Here is a 26,626-nt window from a genome sequence, read left to right as displayed (position 1 = left end):
AAACTCTCTACAGTTCCTACTGAGTCACAGGGGTCCTGCTTAAAATTCACCTGCTGTTTGCAGTTTAGACTGGCCATTAACTATGTTCTCTCACTAGCCCTTGGCATTAGTCTAGTTACAAAACACTATTAAGATTCCAGCCATGCTATTAAGGACAATGATGTTTTAACCAAGGTGGTGGTGGGGAAGAGTCATGATGTAATTTGCATCTGCAATGTGAACAGGTCTGAAGTGAAGGGGAAGGTACAGAAAAGTGAGACAGCAAGAAGAGTCCATCTCTCTTTGATTCCTTGGTCTTCTTGGACAGTACTGCTTGCAGTCCTAAAGGGGGGAGTGTGTTGTGCCTGGAGGCAGCTCTACCTTGGCTGTTACTGTGTGAGTTATCAGACATATTCACAATATGTTTGCTTACACCATACACAAGTGCAGGGGAAGAAACCAGAACCTCTAGTGTAAAAGAGAGCAATCCCCTCTTGCCTTTTCTACCTTTTCTTTCTTGGGACCATCAGAGGCAAGGCAGAGGGTATGTTGTACACATACATCGTGTTATGCTCAGAGGAGGAATGTGACAGATGGTTGCAGATAAAGTGGACTAGGAATTTTCCATCAAAATGATTTTTAGATGAAAACCTGCAGTTTCTACATTATTAAATGTTTTTAAATTTTGTTGAGCTGTTTCAATTTCCCATCAGGAAACTGCCATCTGAACCTGAGCACTTGAACAGAGCTGAAATGTTTTAATTTTAGAATCAGTTTGGCATTAAACAGCATCTACCTGTGGTGCCCCTCTGCCACCTTAGAGTTGGAGTTTGAGTACTTCATTCCCTAGTTGTCTCTTATGGATGGCAATATCTAGCCAGGGACTGCAACCCTAGCAGATGTTAAGTTTATTGTGCGATTAACATGTTAAGGGAGTCACGTGACTATTCCTACATCATGAGAGAGAAAGTTTGGCTAGAAAGAGTGGTCTCTAGGGGAGCATGAGGTCAGAGTTACCTGAACGATAAACTGCAGAAGCACTCGGGCCATTCAGGTGAACCAACTTCAATACTGAACTGACATGAAAAGAAATGGTTAGATGTTTCCACTTTTGAATATTTTTTATATGACAGAAATTTCAGTAACTCAGTTTCTCATCTTGATTTGAGAAGAAAATGCATGTTTGAAATATTAGAATTTTCCCCAGGATGGCTCTGGTTGTGGATTTCCTTTTTACAAACATGAAATAACCATGCAACTCAGCTCTGTTCAGGTAGTATCTATCTTAGGTATTATTTATTCCAAGTGTCTACTGTCCTCTTTGTTTTGCAGGAAAGGTACAACATAGGGAGTGCACTTACATAAGAAGTTTACTGTGCAGTAGACTAATTAGCTACACAGTAAACATTGCATGTCTACATGTGTGCCCCTATTAGGCTGAAGTAAACCAATTAACTCTGAAGTCAGATAGTACTTGTAAATACAAGTACTATCCTGGCTGTGGAGTTTTTTATTTCCCAGTAGCACATGTGTAGACACTGGCTCGACTGGCTGGGGCATGAGAGTGCTTCAGTGTGGGGCTTCCTGCCAGCTAGCCCTGCACTGAAACACCCTCATGCCTCAGCAGCCCTTCTGCAGCACGTTGAGTCAAACTGACCTCCTGGGCCCCTGCCAGCCAGGTCTGCTCTGACCTGGTTCAATATGTTGCAGTCCAGGGTGCATCTAAAGACATTGTACCTGGGAGCAGTAAACTCCAGAGTAATATGCACTGGAGTTTATGTCCATTAATTCCATGTGTAGATGCACCCAAGCAGTAGCAATACAATTTACTTCTAAGGAAGTGGTTGTATTAATGTTCCAAGGGATGGTGGGGTAGAAGTCGAATATGATGTAGGAGAGAGAAAGAGAGATGATCTCTATGCATGAGAGGAGAATACAGTTAGTTCCTGGGTTTTCAAATGAGAAGGTGACTGTGGGAGCACTCACTGTGAATCAGCACAAAGTTTGGGGATATAAACCCCTATTTACTGGCAAGACCCTTCCACCAGCCTTTTCCATAGTGGTCCCCACATGAGAACTAGGTTGAACCACTTCTGACTAGGATGAATTAACCACTAACCACTTCATTTCCTGTTGCTGCCTCTCCTAAGAGTTCTTAAGTAACTTGGTGCCAAGTATTCTAGTTTTCTGGTTCTGAGCAGCAGGAGCGTCTCAACCTTTGACTGGTCTAGTGAGACTGCTGATGAGAGCTATTGAATCATAGAAATTAGGGATGCAAAAGATCTGTAAAGGTCACCTAGTTCATAACTCGGGGGCTGGTGCAGGACTGTTTCATGTAGTCTATTCTCCAGTGCTTTCTCCTGTTTAGTTTTAAAGGTCTTAGTTCTTGAATGATCCGGCTACTATAAATTAATGCTTCAAAAGGTGCTTCCCAATTGCTTTTATTTTCAAAGTAAGCAGGGAATCTTGGGTAGCACACCTACAATGCTGCTGCATTGTAGGACTTTCTCCCATACATACAGCCTCTGCTGCACTGCCATTGAGACTGAATGGTTTCCCTGCTCCACTCAGGGTGTAGGCAAAAAACCCAAATGATGAGTTAAAAGCATCTATCAGCTGCCCTGTGGTACCTGTCTGTCCATATGCACTTATCCAGGGGTGAATCCAGTGGGAGTGTGTACTGGTGCAGTTGAACCCCTCACCCCCTTTCCAGCTCCACTCAAAGTTTAAAACCACCTGCCTGGCAGTGACAGCAGCATTTCTAGTCTGGCAGTGCTGAGGGAGTCAACTGACTTCATGACTCATTATAATCAACCTGATTCCTTCTACACTCTTCATTCCCCTGTTAATGCCCCTGTCTCCTTTCTAATGGTTTTGCTGTTCTACTAATCAAGCTAGCCTGTCTTCTGCAGTTCTTCTGTGTGTTAGCTGCTCCTGGTAATCTAACTCCTATTTCACAGACCTGCAAATTATTTTTAACTCATTCCAATAAATTTGTATGTGTTTTTTGCATCAATCTTAAACTGAATAATATAGCATTAGGCCTGTAGCACAGTAGTAAAATTTCTAGTTTTTTTTTTTTTACCTAAAGACAAGTGTGTTGTGCTATATGTGATGGTGCACCTCACTTTCACCTCATCTGCACCTCACTTTCCAAAATTCTAGATCCACTCATGTACTCACCCCATCATTAGTAGAAGCTGAACTGGTGTACATGGAGCAGGCATGTATGTGTGGGGCTTATTTCTCCACAGCAGTTGTGACCATGTTCTGGAGGCCGTGGAGCCCAGGGACATCTCCTTCCTTGTGTATCTGAAACAACAGTGGATGAACTCCCTTTCCTGTTCTCCATTTACCTAGGAGGAAAGGGGAGGAAGATCCCAGTCAGGAATCCAAACTTTATCCCCAAGCTGTTCCCTCCCATACTAAGTACCCAAAACAGTGCATCTTCATTATTCACCCAAAGGCACAGGTGTAATGGGGCCATTCTGCACCTTGGGCAGCAGCAATACATGAAGCAGCAGCGGCTTCTGGTGGAAGCTGGGAGAACAGCAACAGCAGTTGCTATTTTCATGTCCTAAGCCAGTGCCTGGGGCTTTTGCTCTGGTCCTGTTCCACTCCCACCTCACCCCTCTGGCCACCTTAGTTAGGCTACTGCCCAAAGGGGACCTGAGGCCCATAAATCACTGGTCCCTCACCAGTTACAGCAATTTCTCCAATGATTCAGTATCATCCATATTTCCTATGGAATGAGGCAGGCCTCCAGCAAACTCCTCCTCTTTTCGATATGTTTATTAGGAGTGGTGTCTGACTCTCTAAGATGCCTCCACCCACTTGCCCAAACCAAGAGCATCTTTGACCCAGTGCAACAGACACCTTTTTTAAAACTATACTTAGCAAGTGATGCAGAGGATGAAACACGTGGCTAATGTGTGTTAGCACGTGTTAGGTATGGTATTTGTGACCATCCTTTGTGCTCAACAAGTACCGGTGTAACTTTTTGTTCAGACTTTTCCTTTAGGTCAGACCCCAGGTCTTGAAAATTTCAGAGAAAAGTTGTATTTGGGACTGTAAACAGGGGTGTAGAATGCTGAGACCAAATACTATCCTTATTTAATGCTGGAGCTACAGGGAAATGGGCTGAATCACTGTACCCCTAACTATTGTCTGTGAATGGATTGTATTTTACAACCCTGAGAATCACTATTTCCAGCCATGTTGATCTTGTCGGGGGGAGCAAGGGGAGGGAGGCAAGGGGGAGGGGGGCGGATAACAAGAACTCTGCTATGGGCCTTGGCCCTTGGCCCTTGAAATGGCTGTAAGTGACTCACCCAAGGTCATGCCAGGAGGTCTGTAGCAGAGCTAGTAATAGAACCCTAATTTTTCAGCTTCCAGCTATGATCACAGAGCCATCATAGACATGACACTGTATGTTGAATGGTAAGACTAGACTTCATAGGTTTCATGCTTAGATGTAAACTCGTGGGGGCAGGGTCTTCTTGTTGTGTTTGTACTGCAACTAGCACACTGGGATCCTTGCATGTGCCTGAAGCTTCTAGGTTCACTTGAAATAGTAATAAATTAGAAGATTAGTTCCATGGAAAAGTGCCATGGAACCACTGTTTTGAGCAAATACCAGCATTAAACCTCCTCATTTTAAAAGTTATGCATAGCTTTTCCTTCTTAGGCTAAATGCATGTGTGCACACAGAAGCATTCCTGTATTTATATAAATGCACACATGTCAGTGGATAGTCTCAACAAAGAGCCCTTCTACTCTCTTTAAAGTGGAAAGCCAATTCCATTGCTGCTGCTGCGCACATGTACTCTTGAATTCATTGCCTATACATTCTAGCCTGCTACACTGCCACAGAAATAAATGACAACACTTCATAAGGGAAGAGCCAGGAGCATATATTTGGGGAAAAAATGGAACGAGTAAGTTTATAAGAATGATAGAGTGGAGTGAAGAGGATTATAGGTCTGGGGACCTTTGGCTGAAGGGCTGTGGTTTAAAGGAAGAAAAGGGAATATCTGTTTAATAAATGAGATGCTCTTAAACAAGCAGTTGGTGCTTCAGTTCGAAGCACTCTCCGTGTATCTGTGTAAGGAGAAGACTGTGCTGCTCTGACCTGAACATTGCTAAGTGCTCTGTATTGCAAAGTAGCTTTGCTTCATTTTAGCTGTCAGCGGCCTTTAGTCTATTATGTTTCCCAGTGTCAGTCTGTTTTCCATTGCTTTTTTTTAACTGCAAGGTTCCAGGTTTCTGGGGGTTATTGCTAAAGAAAGTGCAATAAGCCCACAGGACGATAACATTGGGAACAGCCAAGTTGAAGGGAATTTTCTTTCAAGATAGGTTGCAGCTGAGGATGGGGGGGCAGGGAAAGGCATAATGCCATTTGCTTTATCTTGGTGTGCATAGTGGAAACAGATTATTTAAATTAAATTGTTGCTCATTATACACTGCAGTATATTTGCAGCACCATTGACTCTCATATTAGCATTGTGAGTCCTGCTGTTTGAAGGTACGTTTTAAAGGCTTTTTATCCCCATGTGAGCAACTGGTGATAGCCCAGAACATAAGTGCCTTGTTGCTCATCTCATATCACTAGAGGTTGCCACTTTTCTTGCTCAGATTCTAGTGTCACCTGCACCCCACTCTCAGGGTCAAGGGCCCAGTCCACTCTGTGCTCAGCCCAGTGCTGATCCCATTATACGGATTATAGCAACAGTGTAACTAAGAGGGCCAAGTAGGGGACCAGTCCCAGGTGTCAACTATGAAAGGGTACCAGAATCACCCCCTCCCTGCCCCCGGGTGTCTTTGTCATGGCAGGATTTGGGCAGCACAGTTCCTCCCAACAGCATCTGTGAAGCAAGGGCCAGGGAGTTCTTGTTGCAGCAGATGCAATGTTGTTCCCAACAGTGTATTGGAGTGGGGAGAGCAAATGGGGCACCCAGCATGACTCCACATACCCCACATACAGGCCAGGCAGAGTTCCACCCTGCCATCCAAGTGTGATATAGTTTACCATGGGACAACAAGGGTTGTCTGTTCATGGTTAGGCAATGGCAAAAAAAGTTCTGTTTAAATGGAAATGCAAATGATCAGCATTTTAGTCCCTCACCTTTCCTTGCAAGAGTACGCAACTAGAACAGTAAGGGGTAATTTAGAGGCAAGCCTGTAATTAGCATCTTGGCAGCACTGCGCTCATAACCCCATGACGGAAGTCTCTAAAGACTATAGATAGGAGTTTTTCTGCTTCAGGGAGTGAAAAACTGAGGTGATGTTTCTGCTGCTAGAAAACACAGTGATCATCTCCTGTGCTCCTATTTTTCAGGGTGAAGGGTTTTACGTTATAAAATAGCTAGACTGTGCTTTTGTAAATCAGAAACACCTCAATAATCAGGGTGAAAGGAATTATCTGAGTAAGGGAAAACTTGTACAGGTGTGCAAGAGTCTTCTTGCAGCACCCCTGAAGTATGATTGGCTGAGAATCCCATTGCAGCATATAGGGAAGAGAACCTAATCTGTCCTGCTTAGCTGATATAAGGATACTATCTTGAGATGGTGTCATGGTAATGTTAGGTCTAATGACTTGTTTTGGGTGCAGGCACTTTTGTATTCAAATCTGGGAAGAGCATGGCAAGGTAGAAAAATTGCCTTTATTTTGTTCAAGAGTCTGTTTGTGTGACCAAAGAGATTAAACTCAGAAGCCAACCAGGTGGTGCATTATATTATGGTTTTAATTTCTATTTTTCATTAAATGCTTGTTGGCCCAAGTCCCAGGCGAGTCCTCAAAGATATCAAGTTTGTGTTTTAGATTTCCTTAAGCAGTTGCACTTCCTTTAATTAATTATTTTTGGTCACATGAGGAATGTGGAGCAAAATGCAGCCAGAAGTGAGGTTGGCATGATAGGATCATTTTTGCTTTGGATCTTAGAATTATGTTTCAAAACTTGGAGAAGCATTCTGATTAAGAGCTAGCTGAACTCACACCAGTAAATGTCAACCCTTTGTCATACATACATTTGTTCACTTGACATGATCATCACCAGCTTTATATGACTCAGTTCTGGTATCTGCACTGTACATGAACTTTGTAAATACTACATTGAATACAAGATAAAATTCAAGCTGTTTGACTGGTGTCATTTGGCATGTTGTCAGTCTCTGACTGGACGAGCATGATTCCTAGAACTGGACTGCCAGTGGGAATACTTGGGATCATAATTTTTAATTACCTTTCATTGAACATTCTGCAGTAGTCATTTAAAATAAAGAGTTTTGGCCACCTTCCTGCCAGTGAATCTGTGTGTGATACTGTTGGCAGAAAGTGAATGAGAACAAACAAAGTTTACATTAATTTATTTTTAAAAAATCAGAAGATAGGTTATCAAATGCTTTTCCTGTGGTCAATATGTTTTCTCTTCACCTTACGGGAAATTTTAGGAAATGAGCACTCCATCATTGTTCACACTGACTCAGGTTTTGGAGCTAAAGTCACACAAACTTTATGCTTCTTGATGGACCATTTTTTTTAAGTGACTGGCTGAAGATCCTGGCTAAAGACAGACATTCAAAAAGGCTGAGCCTGAATTGATTTAATTTTTGCAGCTTAGTCTAACCTGGCTAGGCTGAACTGGTTTGTAACCACACAGACACTTGCTCTGGACTGAAGAAATGCAGGCACATGCCTGCAGTGGCTCAGGCTAGAATCTGGGGAAGCAGCCTTCCCTTCCCTTCCTTTCTACAGTGCTGAGCTGAGAGATGGCATAGCCAGGCCATGGCAGGATGCTCTGATTAGGGAAGGATTCCCCACCTTGCTGCTGCTGACCAGCCCAGCAGGGAGTTGATAACAAAGCATTTATCAGCCCATCAGAAAACAAAAGTGCCTCTCATTAGTTTAAGCTCTTCTTAAACAACTTTTTGCAAGGAAGAAATAGGGGTGGGGTGGGGTGGGATGAGGGACATTACCAGCTACCTGTTGATTAGCTCCAAAAAGCCCTAAGCGGACACGGTTCTGTATGCCTTTTCCTGTCTGCCTTACACAGACACCTCTCAGCATTAGCTAGCACACCACATGGTGGCTACAGTCCATGCTGTGGGAGAGGGGGAATCCCTGCTTGAGCAGGAAGTGGTGAGGTGGGGATGGGGAAGAGGGAAGTCAGGCAGATGCTACTGTGCCTGCAGTCTCTGCTGGAGGTCCAGCTAAGGAGTAGAGGGGCAGAGCCAGCCCTGCTCTGGAGCAGACAGCCCCATCCAGGACTGCAAAGTAGCTGGGATGCTGGGGATTCTGGTTTAGGTTAAACCAGTAAGGGATATGGGATAACCAGTTTGACCCAAATCAGTCAAGTCTGATACTACATTCAAACAGGTTTATCTCAAACCCATTTCAGCCATTTTCAAACTGGTTTATGTTCTCTGAACATCTGTTCTGGTACAGGCTTAAACCAGTTTTTGATCACTTAAACCAGTTTGTGTATAACATCTATCCCTAGGCCCTATGTCCCATTTTCAAAAGTGACTTAAGCTTGATTCTCAACCCTTTTAGACTTGAGGCACCTTTTGGAAAACGTCAGCTCTTCTTTTTTCACTCATTTTTCAACTACAACAAAGTAATAGACCAGTTCTTCCTTGCAAAGAACTCAGTAAGACCACAACAGGTCAGAATATTTTTAACACTATGGATTCCTATTTGAAACCTCGGGATTTATCCTGGGGATCATGCTTGCACATATAACAATGCTAACATTGGGTGGCACCCCCAGCAACTTTGAAAGGATTTCAGGGCACCCCAGGGAGCTGAGAATCACTGACTTGAGCAGCTGGAAGCTTTCATCTTACTGAATGACAGTAAGATAGATTCACAGTACAGACAGGCATAAAGATTGTATCATTATCAAAGGATAAAGTACAAGCTGTTACAATATATCTCTTAGGTTCGCAAGCTTCTGTAGGGATACCAGTGTAACACAACCACTTCAACTTTAACCCTGTTTCATTCAAGATTAAAGCTACAGCAATTTAGCTTGTGTGTACCTCCTTAGGAACATGCAGATGTAACAGTAACATCATAAAAGCCGATGCATACTCTTGGTGGACAATTCCCATTCCACACTTAAAGAGGTTAAGTTATGTGCGTCATAGCCTTAGGTTCCCAATAATAAAAGGTAAATTTTCATGAAGGCCTGGAGTGCCAAAGGTTTAAAGATACACAAACAGGACCTACTGCTAGATTCAAAATTACCTGGGTACAATAACTCCTATCAATAGTGTCTGACACCTAAGCACCTTGAAAATCTGACTAGGCATCTGTATGTATCTGTGGCCACTGAGGGGCCAATCCAAAGAATTTAAGTGCCTAATGCAGGACTTTGGTAGACTTTAGGTGCCCAAGTCCAAAACCGATCCCTGGTGGCTTGCCTACATGAAAGATGGTTCTAGTTATATCAGAATATGTTTACCAATATAAATCCCCTGTCTGGACACTTACGCTGGAATAAAAGCAGCATTTTTGTAAAGATAAGTTTAGCTGAAAAGTGTCCACCTGACATAAATTAAACTAGGAAAAGGTACTTACACTCTTTATTTCAGTGTATACATGGGCACTTATGGAAATATAACTTTAGTGCTTTTAATTCACATCCCACTTTATGAGAGTCCAGATTCTTTCAGGAATGCTCCTAAACACACAAATTACTTTTGACAATGGATCTTAAGCTTCTAAATCACTCAGAAGCTTGAAGGGGGGCGGGCAGAGAAATCTCCTCAATCTGTATCTGCCATAAAAACCTAAATTGAGGTGAGTTTGGTTTTTTAGAGGTTGAATTGTCAGAAAAGTCAAGGGGAAAGGAGCTGGGTGTGAAAGTTGCTGCTGTAGACAAAGAATCAAACAAAAAAGTACACATCCATAAGTGTAGGCAAAGTGTAAATCTCAGTAGCAAACAGAAGTGAGAGAGATCATTGCTTAAGTAGTTCACCAATGTAATATGAATCCTTTGAAGACATCACATACATTTTTGGTTTTATTTTGAAAGGAAATGTTACTGCAGGTGAGTGAGGAAAATGGCACAGCTTATGGTTCACAGGTAAAATGATAACAAACTTTTAGCCCTGCTGGAGAAAAATGTTGACTTGTGAAGATGTGTATCCTTTTAGAGGAAACAAAAAGTGTCAGACACTTGCTTCCCAGCTGGACTAGGAAGAAAAGTTGCATTTGAAAACCAATGAATTGTCAAAAATTTATATTGGGGTCATATTTATAAATATTTTACAAAGCATTAATAAGTGTTTCTGATAAATTTTAATTAATTATTACTTGATTGGTGTAGAGTATGTTACTATCCCCTGTAATCCCTTTTATTGGTGTGTTTATAAGCATCAGCAGCACACACTACTTGAGTCTGTAACCTGCTTATAATGTTTGTGAATCATTTATAGGAACAGAAGGCTAGAAGGGATCTTCTGGTTCACTAAGACAAGTCCCTTGTCATTGCAAGTAACCATGCCTTAGTCTAAAAGGGTCTGCGACAGCATCTGTTCCAGCCCCTCCTAAGCTCTACAAGCCACAAAGCACCCCTCATGCTCTCTTGGCCATTTTGGGATCTTCAGTATAATGAAATCCAGAGCCTCTAAATAACTACATTGTGCTATAGTAAGAAAGCAGGAGAAATCCCATTATAAATTATTTACAAGTCTACCCTTAACAGATGATGAAGCCAGTCAGCCAACTGCTCAGCCACCAGCCACTGTTGTAGTTATCTGCAATGGGGACAACAGAAATAAGACAAAATGGAGGAATGTTCTCACTCATCCTTTTGGAGGAAAGTGCTGCTCTAAGGTAGGAAAACCCAGGACAGATTTGTCTCAGCTTGGGTCAGCTACACCTCTGACACCCACCCCAGGTCTCAGGCCTGCCACTGTCAATGTTATTGGGTAGGAGCAGAGCTGGCTGTAATGAAAATGGCATGGTGGGTGACCTTGTATTGTGGTGCCTGCCCTGAGTCAGCAGAGCTGTTGCAGGCAGAGTCAGGGGCGCAGGGCACAATCTGGGGGTGGGGGAGGTTAAGCCATCTGCACTGCCTGGCTTGGCACCTTGTCAGCGGCAGGGGTGGGCTGAGCTGGGCATTCCTCTTTCTGCCTCTGGCTAGGGCAGCACAGGGCAGGGGAAGAGCACTGCTCTCTCTCTCTCTCTCTCTCTCTCTCTCTCTCTCTCTGTGTGTGTGTCTCTCTCTATCTCTCTCTGTGTGTCTCTCTCTCTCTCTCTCTCTCTGTGTGTGTGTGTGTCCGTGTCCTGACCATGGTGCCCTGGCTACACACCCACATTGCCCACCCCTAAGGCCAGCTCTCATTAGGAATGTGTCCTGTTCCCTTCAGATGGGGATTTTTGAGGTTGTAGGCCCCTTGTTCTTCACTGAGACTACCTGCACAAGTCTATTCCATGACTCCCTGTCACACATTTGCGTCATATTTTGGATGGAGACAGAGTGACCACGGCTGTACATCAGGTTGCCCACTCTGTACCATTCTTAAGCATCCATGAGATAAGGATGAAGACTCCTTTATACTTGTTTGCATCTGAGAATTTGTCTTGGATCATGTCCTAACATTTCCAGAAGCTCAAAGGTACATGATGCTTGTAGCAGTAGTAAAACAGTCTTTTTTGATGATCTTTGTGTCCATAGCTTCTAGTACATATCTATAAAATAGTCTCTAAAATTTCCAACTTCTTGTGCCTGTCACAAATCTGTAAGGGGAGAATACTTGTACATGGGGAAAAGGAGGAGAGCAAGATATACTCAGGTCTGTCAGTAATGCTTTGCTGATGCACCGACATGGACATCAGCAAGACAGCTCAAGCCATGGCACTTCCCTTGTAGTCATGACATGCTAGATGTACTGTTTAAACTGTGTGCAGGGGCAAAGTGTAACATCATTGCAAAGAACATCCTGTACTAATCCGTGACTGCCCTGCCTATGAAGGGAGGAAGAACAAGCACTGCAGCTCAGAGTGGACAGAAAGAGAATCTTTATCAGTCTAACAAACACAAGGGTCTTGGACCAGCTTGATCTTTCTTCAGTCTGAGGACTATTTCCTTATGTGTACAGTGTCACTTCTTGAGAGAATATAAGGCCAAAGCTAAAAGTTCAGGTCATATTTTCAAAGGATGTAAAGATATTTTCACAGGTTAGGTTTCATAAAAGCATCAGTTCCTGTCCAAATGGACTTTAGTAACCCTTTAGGATATGGTCTGTACACAAACTGAAGAATTTCTCACTAGTCTTAAGAAGAAAATAAAAGATATTACAGAGAACAACAACAGAGAAACGTAGCCTACCCCTGGCCTTACTTGATTAGGTCAAAAACATGGGAGAAAGGACCAAATAAAATGTAGGTGGACCTAAAAAGCTAGACAGAGCTATTTAACATGAATGATACTTCCTGAGGAAGAAATGTGCAGAATCTTTTCCAAGCTACCCCAATAAAAATGCTGTCTTGTGTAGCTGCTAAGCTAGGAATTATACACTAGCAGTGGTATACATTGAGCTCAGGCATATTTATTAGATAGCAAAGCACATTGCAAATCCATTATGAGTATGATGATCCCGTATTTGAATAAATTAAACACAAACAACTGCATAGCTCAAAATGCTCCTACTTTTCTCTTGTTCTAACATTATCTGTATTTATAATGGCTATTGCAGGCAATGGCTTAACAACAAGAATTTTCTCTCTCCCCTCCCCCTGCAAAGGAATATGGAAGGACAAGTGACTCCAGTGTTTCTCCAAAATTATTTTAATGTGAACAGCTCTTTAAAGCTTGCAGCCAATTTAGGCCCATGTGGTCCAGAAGCAGCACTGTAGTAGGAGGCCTGATTAACACACACTTCAGGCATACCTGCAAGGTTGCAGTAAAAATGGACATAAATTAATAAAAAGCTCTGGGCAGCCATTTGGTTGGGAGAGCATCCACCCAGTGGGTTACATTAATGATTATATCTATTGAAAAGAAAAGTCACTGTAATGTAAATAGAATTTGGGGACGGGGGAAAGGCTGCTTTGGAGTCAGGGCAGGAACTGCAGATCTGGGTAATCTGCCTGATCTACCACAGGCTTCCTAGGTGACCCTGAGATGTTCATTTTGGATACATGCTTAGGAACAGGAGTGGATCCAGAGAGGGTACAGTAGCACAGTTGCACCCTCATCATAGATTATGCCATGGGATCCACAGTTAGGGACCTTTTACAGTTCCCAGATCCAGTAAGAATCCTCTGCTCCTTCCTCTTCCTGCTCAGCAACACGTCCCTTCCCCTCCTATTTCCCCACTTCCTTGCCCACTGCCACTGCCCCTGCTGTCACCAGCTGCCCCAGGGGGAGCTCCAGAGATGCTCTTGCCCTGCTCCAGCTAGGTTCAGCTGGGGACAGAGACAGCAGCAGCAGCAGCAGCAGGCAGGTTTTTTTCTCCCTGCTCAATCCCCTCAAGGGTTTCCTGCCAACCTGGGAACATATGCAGGAGTTGGGGAAGCTGTCTGTCATTGCTGCTGCTGTCCCGGGCTAAGCCTGGCTCCGTGTGCAACCTAGCTGGAGGGGACAGAAGTAGTTCTAGATGTCCCCTACCACCAGGGCAGTCAGGGACAGCAGCAGGTGAGGAGGGTAGGATTGAGAGAGGAGGTGACATGCCATTGAGCAAAGTGGGGAAGGGAGAGGGTGCTGAGGAGGAGGGTGGGATTCTTACCTGATTCAAGGACTTAAAAAAAAAAAAAAAAAAAAATTCCCTGGCTGCTGCTTCTATGGTGTGGTCTGCCTACCCCAGTCATGGGGAGGGGGGTGGTACAGCCAGCCCTTCAGCATCAATCACTGCTCCTAAACCCCTCTCTATAAAATCTTGGATCTGCCTATGACTAAGAATGCCATTGTGTAAAAGGAGGCAGATGGCCACACTATTAGCCTCTCTATGTTTCCATTATTTTATCTGAACAAAGGGGATCATGCTTCCCTACCACACAGGGGTGTTCTGAGGATAAACACATTCAAGATTAGCAGACACTCGGGTAAAGGGGTCCATATAAGTATCCAAGACACATTAAAGGCTGTACTCCATTGACTTTGCAAAGCATGCGCTTGATATTGCATCAACACTTTTTGAATGTCAGTAAACAAACACTGGCCTTGAAAGAAGCAGATTATTATCAAGAGTATGTTTAACTTAATATTACTTCCACATGAGACAGCACTGAGCCATTCTGAGAGCAGCTGGCAAGCTAGAGCACTAAACCTTGTCTGGCATAGGGAAGTATAGATGTACACAAGGAAGGCCAGAAGAGTAATGAGCATTTCTGAATGATACTAGCCCTTGACTGGATTATTGAGAAATCACGGCTGCCAGACGCAGAGCTCTTGTTGTTCTTGTGTCTTAATTAATGAACATCTATACAACCAGAAATACCAGCAAGCTCCACATCACACCGCAGACTTCTAAACAAGCACAGCAAAAAGCATGAGGTGTTAGGTGCATTAATAAAGACGCAGTATTGAAACATTAAGTATGGAGCAGTTGCAGGTCATAAAATACCTACTGCAGTAAGGGAATTGTTACTGGAATATATACCAGGCTGCCTGCATGAGCTAAGGTTTCAGATATCTCTGTTACCTACTCCTGGTTGTCTATTATTCTACCAGCTTTTAGAAAATAGGCTGGAAAACACCAGAATATTTTCTGCAAGGTAGATTGGAAAGCTTCTCACAGCAAGAAACTTTTGGCTTTGTATCCAGGTGGGAGTAGGGTGGATACACTAGGCTTCCTAGTGCCAAGAAAGGTTCTTTAATAGGAACATCACAAATATGGTGGAGGAAAGTAGATGTTCTAATTTAGTGGGGCTCAGGCATTTTTGGTAAGCTTGCCACAAATTAGCCCTGCACCCTCCTTGAGTGCCACTTCTTTTCTCCTACCCAGTCCGCTACTCCGCTTTCTGCTTCCTGCCATCTGTCACTGTGCTGTTTGTCTTCTCCCTGTTCTGCTGCATGTCATACAGACAAACTGCCCATGCCATTTGTGGCACATGTACTAGAGGTTGCCCACCCCAACTCTAATTTATATCCTTACCAGCTGTGGCACATGATCACAGTTGCACTTTCCACTACTATCAGCCACTCTTGTAGCATGATATTTGCTACTATTGCTCTAGCCTTCCCCTTTTTTTTCCATTTGCCAGAGGCTAACTACTACCCAAGGGAGCTTGTGGTGCACTAACAGCAAACACTGCCTCCTACCTGGCTGTGCACTAGTTCCAAGGTTCCCTAAAGGGATTTCTATGGGAAAGATGGTGTACTTTACAGCTCTGTGCATTTCACTGAAGCTTCTAAATACAATCCTTATTTTTTTCAAACCATTAATTTAGTATATGCATCTTTGTTTTCCATAAGGTACAGAATTTTATACCTATTATTCAATATGCTGGTTTACATATAAACCTAACAAGAATCTAATAAGGCTGATTGCCAGGTTCTTAAAAATCTTTTCACAAGGTTTTAAATTCAGCTTGTGCTTCTGTGGATAACATATTCTTTGAAATCCTTATGGGTTCATCATGTGTTAAGGGATTAAAGGATCTAGACTATAGTCCTTCGTATTTACAAGTGCAGGACTGGACACTTACATGCTCAAAGCACTTTACAAGAGAATTGATCCTCAGAAGAACATAAAATAGCTAATTAGTTCTTGCAGCAACAAATAAGCATGAAATTATTCATCATCATAGTTCCCCGAAGGTGCAAGGAGTCATTTCTGTTTTAAAGATGGGGAAACTGAGATGGTGACTGAACTGTCTCAAGCCACAATGGAAGTTACAGGCACGTACAGGACTAGGTTTCCAGGCTTGCAGTCCCATGCTTGTTTTCCTAGACTGCACTGTTTTTCCTAAAGCTAGCTGCCATTGTTAAAAAGACAGCTGCAATTCTGTTGATCCCTGCAGGGATGACCAGCCTAAATGAAGACCTTTGGGAAATCAGAAGAGAATAAAAACCCTGGCTGCAAAGCTGAGGCTCGGACCATGACTGTGTTGGGGACAGACCAGAGCACTTGCATAAGCTGAGCAAACTGTTTATTTTGAACCTATTCTGAGCTGGGGTTGAACATCCATATGGCAGTCCTTACTTACAGACTCCCTTGTTTGCAAACAGCCTATTACACCTTTCCTGTGCTGCTCATCCAGCCTCAGATGCCTGATTTGTGTTTGTTAACTATAGTGTCTTCTGTTGCTGGGTGGCCCTTCTCTGGGCTTTAATGCAAAGGAAGCTGTATGGATGACCCCTCATTTTTGACACCTTGCAAATATGCCACATCTAAAGTCCATAGGGTCTTGGGAGGTGTCAGTGCTAGGGAGAAGTTTTTCCCCAGTGACAGGACAAGAAAAGAAGGAAAAACTCTTTTCTCCAGTCTAGCACCAGTTGCCAAAACCCAGGAACTGCCCATGACCCATATTCAGATTGCACAGTCAAATTCCACAGCTTCCCAGAGCATCTCCAGCTTCCTTTTGCTGATATCAATCTGCAAATCCAAGACCAGATGAACCAGTTAATCTGGGAAGTCTTCGTTAGTAGCTGAGTGTGGCAGGAACACAAGTCTCTGCAGGTCCTCTGCCAGTTGAACTTGGATCCCTTCTTTCCCTCTCCTTCTGACTCTCAGCTGTTCCTTGACCAGCTTAATCTAATGGCTGGCTCCAGATTGCATGGCAAAGGCTTGTACTAGGTCTGGATAACTCTATTATTTTTCTGGGGGCATGTTCTGCAGGACCATCAGAGCTGGACCATTCAAGTTGCCCCCTCTTTCTGGCCATTGTCCCAGCCAGAGATTCCCCTCCAAAAATAGTTGTTTCCTGTATCATTTGAATGGTGACAGCGTAGTCTGTCCCTTTTTGGCCTTTATGCATAGAAATAATGGCATGAGTACTCCTTTTGCAGGCTTGGTTCCACAGAAGTAAGTTTACAATGACTTTGTGGAAAACTGATTCCACTCCTGAGACCTATGCTATGCCTTTTTGATATTTTTTTACATGATCAGTTAGCCAAAGAGCCATGGTGTTGTGGGTTGTCCCAGTGAGGAGGAACATTTTATGAAGGACTTGGTTTTATTTATTTATTTATTTATTTATTTATTGACAAAATCTTGTTTAGTTACAAAGACCCTACAAAGTCCTGTTTCCACAAAGCCAGCAGGAATTGAGCAACAAGAGATGGAGTTTTTTTGTTCAGAGCTCCAAGTCTTTTTTCAGTCAGCAGGTAGCTCCAAACCCTTCTCTCATAGCTGTTTTTTTAAGGCCATGTTACCAGTGTTTGGCTTTTCTGCCCCTGCTTCTCTACTGTTTTCTCTTGGTTCTCTTTCTTTTTTTCCTCCTGTTCTTTCTGGATCTCTTCCTCAGATACTGAAGTCTTCACAAAACAACCAGTGAAACCTCTCTGCCTGCATATAGTTTGCATGTTTCTTCAAGTGGAGCCTGTGTTTGGGTGGAGGTTTTTGTTGTTTCAGCTGTCTGGTTCCTTAACCACTTCTTAAGTGAAAAAACTGCAACCCATCACATGCATCTTATTAAAAATGCTGCAAATACTGCTAAGGCTAAATTTAAGTCTGTGATGCATCTGGGTCTGGAGCAGCAAAGTCACCCCTCCTGGCTGCCACCTGGACCCTACCTCATTGCTTCCTCTGGCCTCTAAGAGATCCCGTTCTCTCACCTGCCCTACCTTGATGTTATGGTTAAACAGGGAGACTTCCCCTAGGAGGCAAGGGGTGGCGGGAAGAGATGGGTGTTTGGCCCTTGTCCGGGCTGAGACACCTTTGCCTGGCCCACTTCACCTCTGGGCTGCACCCCCAGTCTTTGCTGTCTAGCACCACTGTCCTTTGGGTAACAGCAGTGCTCCCCTCCTTCACAGAGTCTAGGATCTGGGGCACCCTTGGCATCCTTTTCAATGGCCTCCTCCACCCCTACAGCCACAAGCCAGTCCTCCAGTTTAAATACAAATGAAAAACATGAGCGTCTGCGCCTGCCAAAAAAGGCTCCCTACCTGGTGTGAATCCCACACCGTGGCAGTGCTATAACACAGACTCAAAATACTTATTTGCTGTCATTTGGGAGGGCAGGGCTTCCTTCCAGCTCCTCTGCAGTCCACAGTCCTTCCTCCATAGGCAGTCTGGCTCTGCTTCCTACAGCCTCTATGGCCATACTCCTTGCTCTGGCTCAAGCCTTGGGCTTATATACCCCTCTCATGGTCACCTGACTAACTACTTCTGCCCCAGGCCTGTCCATCACTGGCTGCAACTGGTGTGGCTGGCCATTTTATTCAAGGGCCCTCTGCCATTATTAGTCTGTCCCGGAGGCTGGAGCCTCGGCTCCCTCTCTCCTTTAAGAAAGGGAAAGGGACCCCATTACAAACTCCTAATTGCACTGTCTTGTAACTTTAACAGCAGGGCCTGGCAAATATAAATAGTTACTGCTCAGTAGTTTACAGAAAGATTCAGAAACGTTATCTGGAGCTCTGTCCTTTAGTGCATATCCAGCATACTGCCAGCTATGTGTATGAAATCTGGATGTTGCAAAACAATATTACAGGATGCAAAATAATATTCTAAAGCTGGGCTTCAGCCTGACTTCTTTGGTAAACGGAAAACTAAAATCATCTAAGGAATGAAAAGAAATATATAAGACAATTAAGAACCAAAAGAGGAAAAAGGATAAAGTCAGAAGGGAATGGAAAAGAGATGCCAGTGTGAAATTTGGGGTAGTTTATAGTCAGCTGGTCACAGAGTACAAGATAGCACAAGAAAGACAGTTCTGGCTATTAATACATTTAAGAGGGTTTAGTTTCCAGCTTAGCCACAGAAGAAGGCAGGTTGTAAATTTTTTACACCTTTCAAATTAAAGAGGATTTTCAATTGAATAAACTTCATTTGGAAAATGCCTGCTTTCCTCAAAAGCTTTTTGTTATCTTTCAGAAAACCAAAATGTCAAAAACCCAAATGATTTCAGTTTGGTGAAAAACACTTTATATTTTAGGAAAAAGTCTAAATTTTCCAAAGAAAAATAAAAGCATTTTATAACCAGCTCTACAACAAGCAACCCTTCGCCATCTTCACCAGAGCGCCCCAAGGGATGACGAGGTCGAACGGTCACAAACTCTTGCAAGACCGTTTCAGGCTGGACATAAGGAAGAATTTCTTTACTGTCCGAGCCCCCAAGGTCTGGAACAGTCTGCCAGCAGAGGTGGTTCAAGCACCTACACTGAACACCTTCAAGAATAAATTGGATGCTTATCTTGCTGGGATCCTATGACCCCAACTGACTTCCTGCTCTTCGGGCAGGGGGCTGGACTCGATGATCTCCCGAGGTCCCTTCCAGCCCTAATCTCTATGAAATCTGTGAAATCTCGCTTAACCTACCCTGTGCCTCTGCTGTCTGATCTGTAAAATGGAGTTTCTACTCTTCTACCCTGCAGTGCTTGTTGTGGTAACAGTCTACATTGCTATCCATGGTAGAGAGCAGGTGCCTTCCCTGCCTTGTTTGATCCAGAGAAATATTAAGTAGTGCCCTCCAGGGTTGTGGTGAGGACAGACTTTTCTTCAGAATGGCAGACTTGGGCCACCAAAAATCAATTTTGTGACATTTTGTAATGTAAACAAAGAGAAGTATTTCCACCCACTTCTATTTCCTCACCCAAATCTAATGAGGCCAGCATGCCCCTTTCATCATATCTGAACACCCAGGAGTTACCTAGCAACAAGCCAGTAAGAAGGTTATTAACTAAGGAGAGAGATCAAGGTATATAGAAAGTGAAGGCCTCTTGTTCCTAGGGCATAGCTGGGGGGAGTCCTTGAAGTTTCCTGAGGAAGGCTTTACTCAGGACCATCTGCCCCTGTAGAAGTCTCTGTAGCTTTAGAGGGGACGTCCCTTCTTTGGCTTCCCTAGCTGGGGGTGGGGAGGAACTTGGGATGTTTCCTGGCCTCTCCTAAGGAAGATGGTGTGGGTAGAGAAGTAAGGGCTATTGTTGGTACAGCCTGACAGAGCTGCAAAGCATACAGGAATGGGGATCAACAAGCAGTCAGGTACTTTCTAAACCCACCTGAGATAAGAAGGGGATGGATGGGAAGGGATGGATATATGGAGGGAAAGTGAGGTGTTTGACATTCCTGAAGACAGCAATGTTGGTACAGCTGCTATGCAGTTAGGGGCAAGGAATGTGGGATTTCAGTACTGAAAACCCATTTTTTCAATAACTGAAAATTTCTTTCAGCTTTGATTTTAAAAAAAATAAATTAAAAATTCATTAAAAATCTTTAAAAATGAATAATGCAGCTTTGCAATGTGGAAAAGACTGTAATGTTTTTCATAAAAATCATTTTTCAACCTGCTCTCATCTTTCAATGAAACTGTAAATATACAGGGGAGAGATTAAGAAAAGTTTTGTCTGCCAAGAGGGTTTGAAATGTAATAAAAGACAATTCCATAGAGTAAAACTGGAACGACATTATTTTGGGAATATCTTAACTGGAAAAGATAAGAGGTAGGATGGAATTGCCAGAGCTTAATTATAAATAGGAAAACAGCTCTAGAAATATAGAGGGAAGTTCAGGTTGGATATTAGGAAAAAACTTTTTCGCTAGGAGGGTGGTGAAGCACTGGAACGGGTTACCCAGAGGTGTGGTGCAGTCTGCATTCTTGGAGGTTTTTAAGGCCCAGCTAGACAAAACCTAGGCTGGAATGATCTTGTTTGGGCTGGTCCTGCTTTGAGCAGGTGGTTGGAGTAGATGTGACCTCCTGAGGTCCCTGCCAACCCTCATTTTCTACGATTCTGTGAAATGAACATAGATTATTTCAGCCTCCTGCCACAAATAATCACAGTAGCCATGTCAAACAGAAAGTTAACATGATAATTATGAATGCCTGTTGGATGTCAGACACACTGGGCACATCTACATGTTCATTAATGCACCATAATTATGGAGCATTAAGTTTAGTACCTGTAATAATAGGTACTAACTTAATGTGATGTAACTGACACTACTGCACATTAGTGCAGATGAATGCTTTTTGTGTGATGCTTAATGCCCATTGGACTAAATCTACTGCTCATTAGCATGGTTTTTGCCAGCTGCGTTAATGCGCAGTAGAATTAGTCCATTGCACATTAAGCATCGTGTATAGACGCATCCACTAATACTGTAGAGAAGTGCAGGGATCCGTTAATTAAAACTCTTGCCTGGTGTTACTTTGTTGAAAACAAACCAGTCGTGCTGTTCATGCTACCCTGAGTGGAGAAGATTCTGTGTTATTACACTGTCTCTGGTTCTAACTGCAATGGTTCCCAGAGCAATAGCAGGGAGGGCAGTACGTACAGTAGATATAGCTGCTTTCTATAGCATTTGAATGGGAATGTTTCATAACAGTATTTACAGTGAATAGTGTCAGGATAAGTCTGCATTAGAAATTATTGCCAGTATGGCAGTTTTGGTTAGGACAGCAACTTTGCTAATACAGCTTACTTGGTTTAGGGAGCATATGTGTATTATGTTCTTGAGTTCAGAGGGTTTGGTGGTATGGCCTTAACTTTTCTAGTATAAACTAGGGCTGAGACAGAAACTGACCATAAGCCATTGGCGACTAGTTTTCAAAAGACTTTGTGTACATCACCTCCCCTTAACGCAAAAAATATTATTGAGACTACAAAGCATAATCTACAAAATGTGCTTGGTGAGACAGTAAATTATGGTAGATGCACTGTCAAGAATAATTTTGCCAGACACTGAGAATACATTGGAACACAATATAAAATACAGAGGCATAAATGAGCAGGCTTATTAAAGTCAATGGGGCTATGACACTTTATACAAGCTGATAACATTATAGGTGTTAATATAATGAATTTGTGAGACTGACAAGATGCGAGCATTCAAAAGGATACAACTTCAGTGATACTCCAGAGCAGATTCTCCTCCCTTATTCATAATTTCCAGTCTGTTTGTGATGGTTTAATGACTGTTGGTGACATAATTAGAAACGATGAAAAAGAGTGATTCCAGGTAGCAATAGGAAAGAAATGCTATTCTACATTCATGAAGAGTACCTGGTTCTGGAATCAGTCAAAAAGAGGGAATCAGCTACATCATTTGCTGGTGAGAATGAAAGGGTCAGATTTATCCCTAAAAAAATCCCATGCTCAGAAAAGTACCTTTGTTTAAGTTAGTGTAGTCAATGTTCAATTCAGTTAATTGATTACTCATGAATTTGAAATGTACAGCATATCAAATGTATAGATCACAGTAACCTGAAGAACCAGGATGTTTTCAGAATGGCCTTTACAAACAGTAACAACCAATATCAGATATTGAAAGCAAAGGCTACTGATACCAGTAGCCTTACATTCACACTACTTAGTATTAAGACTGCTTAGAGATAACCTAATAGAGACAGTAATTTACTATATCAAAGCCACCTTCTCATGAAGGAACTTCTGATCAAGGGGTTTTAGTTGTACAATGCTGTCCTTCAAAATTCAAAGCTTCTGTAGAATGTTGGGATTCTGGACAATAATAGATTAAATCCCAGGGAAAATGGACTGTTTCGATTGAAATGTACCCAAAATACAGCAAAAGCTCTGTTATCCGGTACTCATGGGGAATGGGAGGTGCCGGATAACCAAATATGCTGGTTAGCTGACATGTCCAGTGCCACCTGGCTTTCACTCCCTGGCGTCAGTGTGCCAGGGGACAGGGAGGGGTCTTCACGCAGGCTGGTCTGCCCCAGGCCATGGCAAAGTGTGACTCGGTGAAACCAGAAGTGGGACTTTCGGTTTCGCCTCTGCCGTGTCGACCAGCATGCTGGTTAATAGAGCATGCCAGTTACCAAAGTGCCGGATAACATGGCTTTTACTGTGTATATAATCAGGCATGAAAAGTTAGTCTAGCATCCAAGAAATTGTGTGTGACTGTAACCAAATGCTTAATGAATTTATACAATAGGAGAAGTTAAGGGTCTTCTTTGAAACCTTCACCCTACAGTCTCCTTGCTCCTGGCTACTTAGCTGTGCAACCCAAATGTTGTTTGTGGCATTCCACTGTCCTGGCATATTTGATTGTGTATATTCCTCAGGGGACAGATTGGCTTTCTGAGAGTGAACTCTACTTTTCCCTTGCAAAGGCTCAGTGAGTAGTTCTTCTTGGGCAGAGGAGTAAGAAAAGTGACATTCACCTTTCCCATTCCAGGTCAGTGAGTAAAGCTGCTGGGCATCCACTGATCTATGATTAGCAAAAAAGCAGTTCATTTACCCCAGTTGCACAGAATCTTTATTCCACTATATTCCTATAGAAAGTGGTTTCCCTTGGTTAATTCTTAGCCCACCTTAATCCTGACTTTCCACGCAAGGCCATGCACGGGAGAGTATAGGGAACAGGGGATCCACCCTAAGCATCTGACATATTCTCTACCCAGAAGTGAATGTGTTGCATCTCTGCTCCCCAGGTGATTTTAATCTAAACTGTTCAACATGGTTTTGGGTGTCACTGAAGAATGCAAGCAGATGTCATCTTCAGAATAGCGCACACAGACACAAAAATCTTCTTGCTAGCTGCTTCTGCTCTTCTGTAGTATGTTATCTTGCTTAATATAATACGTCTGCAGGCCATCACTATGCAGGAATTCACTGTCAAGCAGCTGTCAAGCTTAATTGGGCTACCCTGTAAAAAATCCTGCATATAAGTAAATCAAAAAGAGTGGGGACCATAAAGGGGCCAGCATGTGGCACATCTGTTTTATTTTATAGGCTTCACTATGGTGCTCATCACCAGAGCAACTATGAAGGTCAACACTGACATCTGTAAAGAAATGCCACATACGGTAAAAAAAAAAATGCATATAAAATAAACACAAATTCTAAAACTCCAGCAGAGCTTTCAAACAACAGTACAGCACACTTCGAAGAGGGAAAAAAACAAAAGAGTGACAGAGAATGATAAATAATCTGTTGGTCTCTGCATGGGATGCAGCTAGTGTGATAGGAGGATAGGGTTAGGAGTGATGTCTGGGATGAGCATGTATGCCATATCATCCCTATCAAGCTCCATCTGGAAATGAGTATATTTTCTTTTACCCCTTACTTGGGTTGGAAAGGTGTTCCAGAATATCACTGTTGTGAGGTTAGAAACTTTTTTCTAATTTCCAGCCTGAATTTATTCATGGCCAGTTTGTACCCACTTGTTCTTTATGTTCTTAGCTTAAACAACTCTTCTTTTTCTCTAGTGTTTACCCCTTCCTCATCCCCTCTCTCCCTGAGGTATTTATAGGTAGTCTTATTCCCTCACAACTTTCATTTTGGTCAGCTAATTAGTCTCCTTTTACATAATAAGTTCTCCATTCCTTTTATCATCCTAGAAGCCTTTCTTTTCTTCCATTGCCGTCTGAGTTCAACTTCCTTGAAGATGGGTGACCAAAATTATAGTGTGCCAGCTGATGCCTTACTAATGCCTTTTATAATGGCATTAATATTTTTCATCTCTACTGGAAATATGTCATCTGCTGGTATTTGTCTGAGTATCGCATTTGCCTTCTTACAGCCACATCACACTGGTGCCTTCTAATCAAATTGTACTTGGTAAATACACCCTAGTCTCTCACTTCCTCTGTCATTTCCAGCTGATAAGCTCCTGACTTACTGCAGAAATTCTTGTTGCTTTTCTCTAAGATCATGCCTTTGCACTATTACATTTCATCTTCTCCTGCCTTTGTCCTTGTGCATCCAGCACTGCCCAACTTGAAAACTAGAGCAAAGTCATCATTTAATGTTGGGATCATAGTTAAATTATCTTTAAGCTGTATCACATGCTCAATGCATGGCAGCCCCTCTTCTTCCCTTGTGTTCTGTATGTGTATCTGAAGAACTTTTGGCTATTCTGTTTTTAACGTCCCCTGCAAGGCCTCATCCAGCTTGACTTTTAGCAACATCCACTTTATCCCAACACTTCCTGACTTCCAGAATGCAGCTTTCTTTCATAATCTATCAGGCTGTCTGCTTACTCTCATTGTTTTGAAGGTTCATTCAGTTAGGTGTGAGCCTTTCCCAGTAGAGTATTTCCTCCTGGCTTGAGATGCAGGTTCTACACTGGCTTTCAACTTTGTGATTGAAAGAAATTCCCAGCCTCCTGCATATTTGAATCTCAGAGTTCAGCAGTACATTAGACTTTGCTAACTAGTTCCCTTACTTTATCCACATGTATCCTTTTGAAGCTGACGGTCTGAAATAGACCTATTTTTGTTTCTACTTCCACTTATTTTAAATGGAATCGCCTTGGAAGCATGTGATCCAAAGGCCTTTTTCAACATCCGTATATTTTATAGTGTCCTCACTATTCACCAAAAGCAACCAATAGCATTGCTTCTTGTTGGTTCTGTGATTATTTGGGGGTGACTCTTTGAGCCCCCTCCCCCATTATTAGTAACATTTATTCTTACATCTATACTTGCGGAAGAAAAAAACAGTCTCCCATAATGATGCAATTCCTAGTAGTATTAATTTTGTCTTTTACAGCCTGGCATAGTTATTCTTGATCCATTCCAGTGGGACTCTGGCAGCGTCCTTTTCCTGATATGAAGCCCAATCAGTGAATTGTTCCATACTTTTCTCAGGATCTTTTTCAACTTCTTGTTCACCTTTTGCCTCCTTGTTCCTGGAAGGCTATATTCCCTTTTGTTTTCTGATAACTAGCCTACCAGTTCTGTTTGCAAGGTGTACAGTTAGCAGTAAGAATCCTGAATCTGTTTCTAATGAAGATGAAATCACTCATCTGTACCCACAGGAACATGTCCCTAAGTTCCTTAAATATGTGGCCCTCTCTGAACTGGTGAGTGCCACCATGTTTCTATGCCATATCTACCTTTATGGCTTCCTGCAGGTGGCACTATCCCATGAGCCCCTCATGATCAACCAAGCAGGGTGTATACCACTATAACTGCAATGGTGGCCACAGAAAGAACATTTTGGGCAGTGTTGACATGCCTAATGATTAAATACTAGCTGCAGAACCAAGCCAATTCAGGGAGGCTCATGAAAAGGTCAGAAGTTAAGATCTTTTCCATAAGGCTTTTAACATCAGCTGCTCCTCAGAGCCTAAAACTCCCATAGTAGTCCTAAAAACAGGTATACATCATAGGTAAAATAGAGGGAAAGAGGCAGTGAAACTGCACACAGGCTAACACTTTTCATGACTAAATCTGTCTGGAAGGATGACTATTGGTGTGGTCTCCATATGTTGGCCCAGACAATGGCTTTCACATAATGCTTGCCCATGGGAATAAAATATTGTACACTTGGGCTCTGCATGTGCAAAGCTGCAAGTTTTGAGGACAGGTCCAGATGCTGTGATACAATTTTCTTGGTAATAAACACCTTCATCTTAGAGAACAAAGCCATAGCAGAAGGCAGAAGGAAGTAATTGAATCCATGGGTAGGAAATTTGAAAGAGGCATGATGTTATCAGAGTGAGAACTACTCTGCTGTGTGGAGCTCAATTCACAGGGTAGAGAGCTGGCTGTGTGAGAGCGAATTCTTGTCTTGTCAGAAGGGAGACTTGGGCAGTGCGTTGGGAGATAAAAGCTTTTATTAAAATT

The 26,626-nt window shown here is 42.8% G+C and overlaps 1 protein-coding gene across 3 annotated transcripts in view; it reads left to right on the top strand.

Annotated features, from left to right (window-relative positions):
- Positions 1-26,626, top strand: part of TMEM121 (transmembrane protein 121) — a 140,548-nt gene that overhangs the window by 14,236 nt on the left and 99,686 nt on the right. For 2 of the 3 annotated variants that reach the window (XM_090048803.1, XM_090048802.1), the window contains exon 2: positions 10,689-10,819. The exons of the other annotated variant lie outside the window; for it this stretch is intronic. The gene's annotated coding sequence lies outside the window, so the exon portion shown is untranslated. The remainder of the gene's footprint in view (positions 1-10,688; positions 10,820-26,626) is intronic. 3 annotated transcript variants of the gene reach the window in all.

Source organism: Crocodylus siamensis, chromosome 5 (genome assembly GCF_052110815.1).
Source record: "Crocodylus siamensis isolate JL-2025a chromosome 5, ASM5211081v1, whole genome shotgun sequence".
In the NCBI taxonomy this organism is placed as follows: domain Eukaryota; kingdom Metazoa; phylum Chordata; order Crocodylia; family Crocodylidae; genus Crocodylus; species Crocodylus siamensis.
This window is presented reverse-complemented; position numbering and strand designations above follow the sequence as displayed.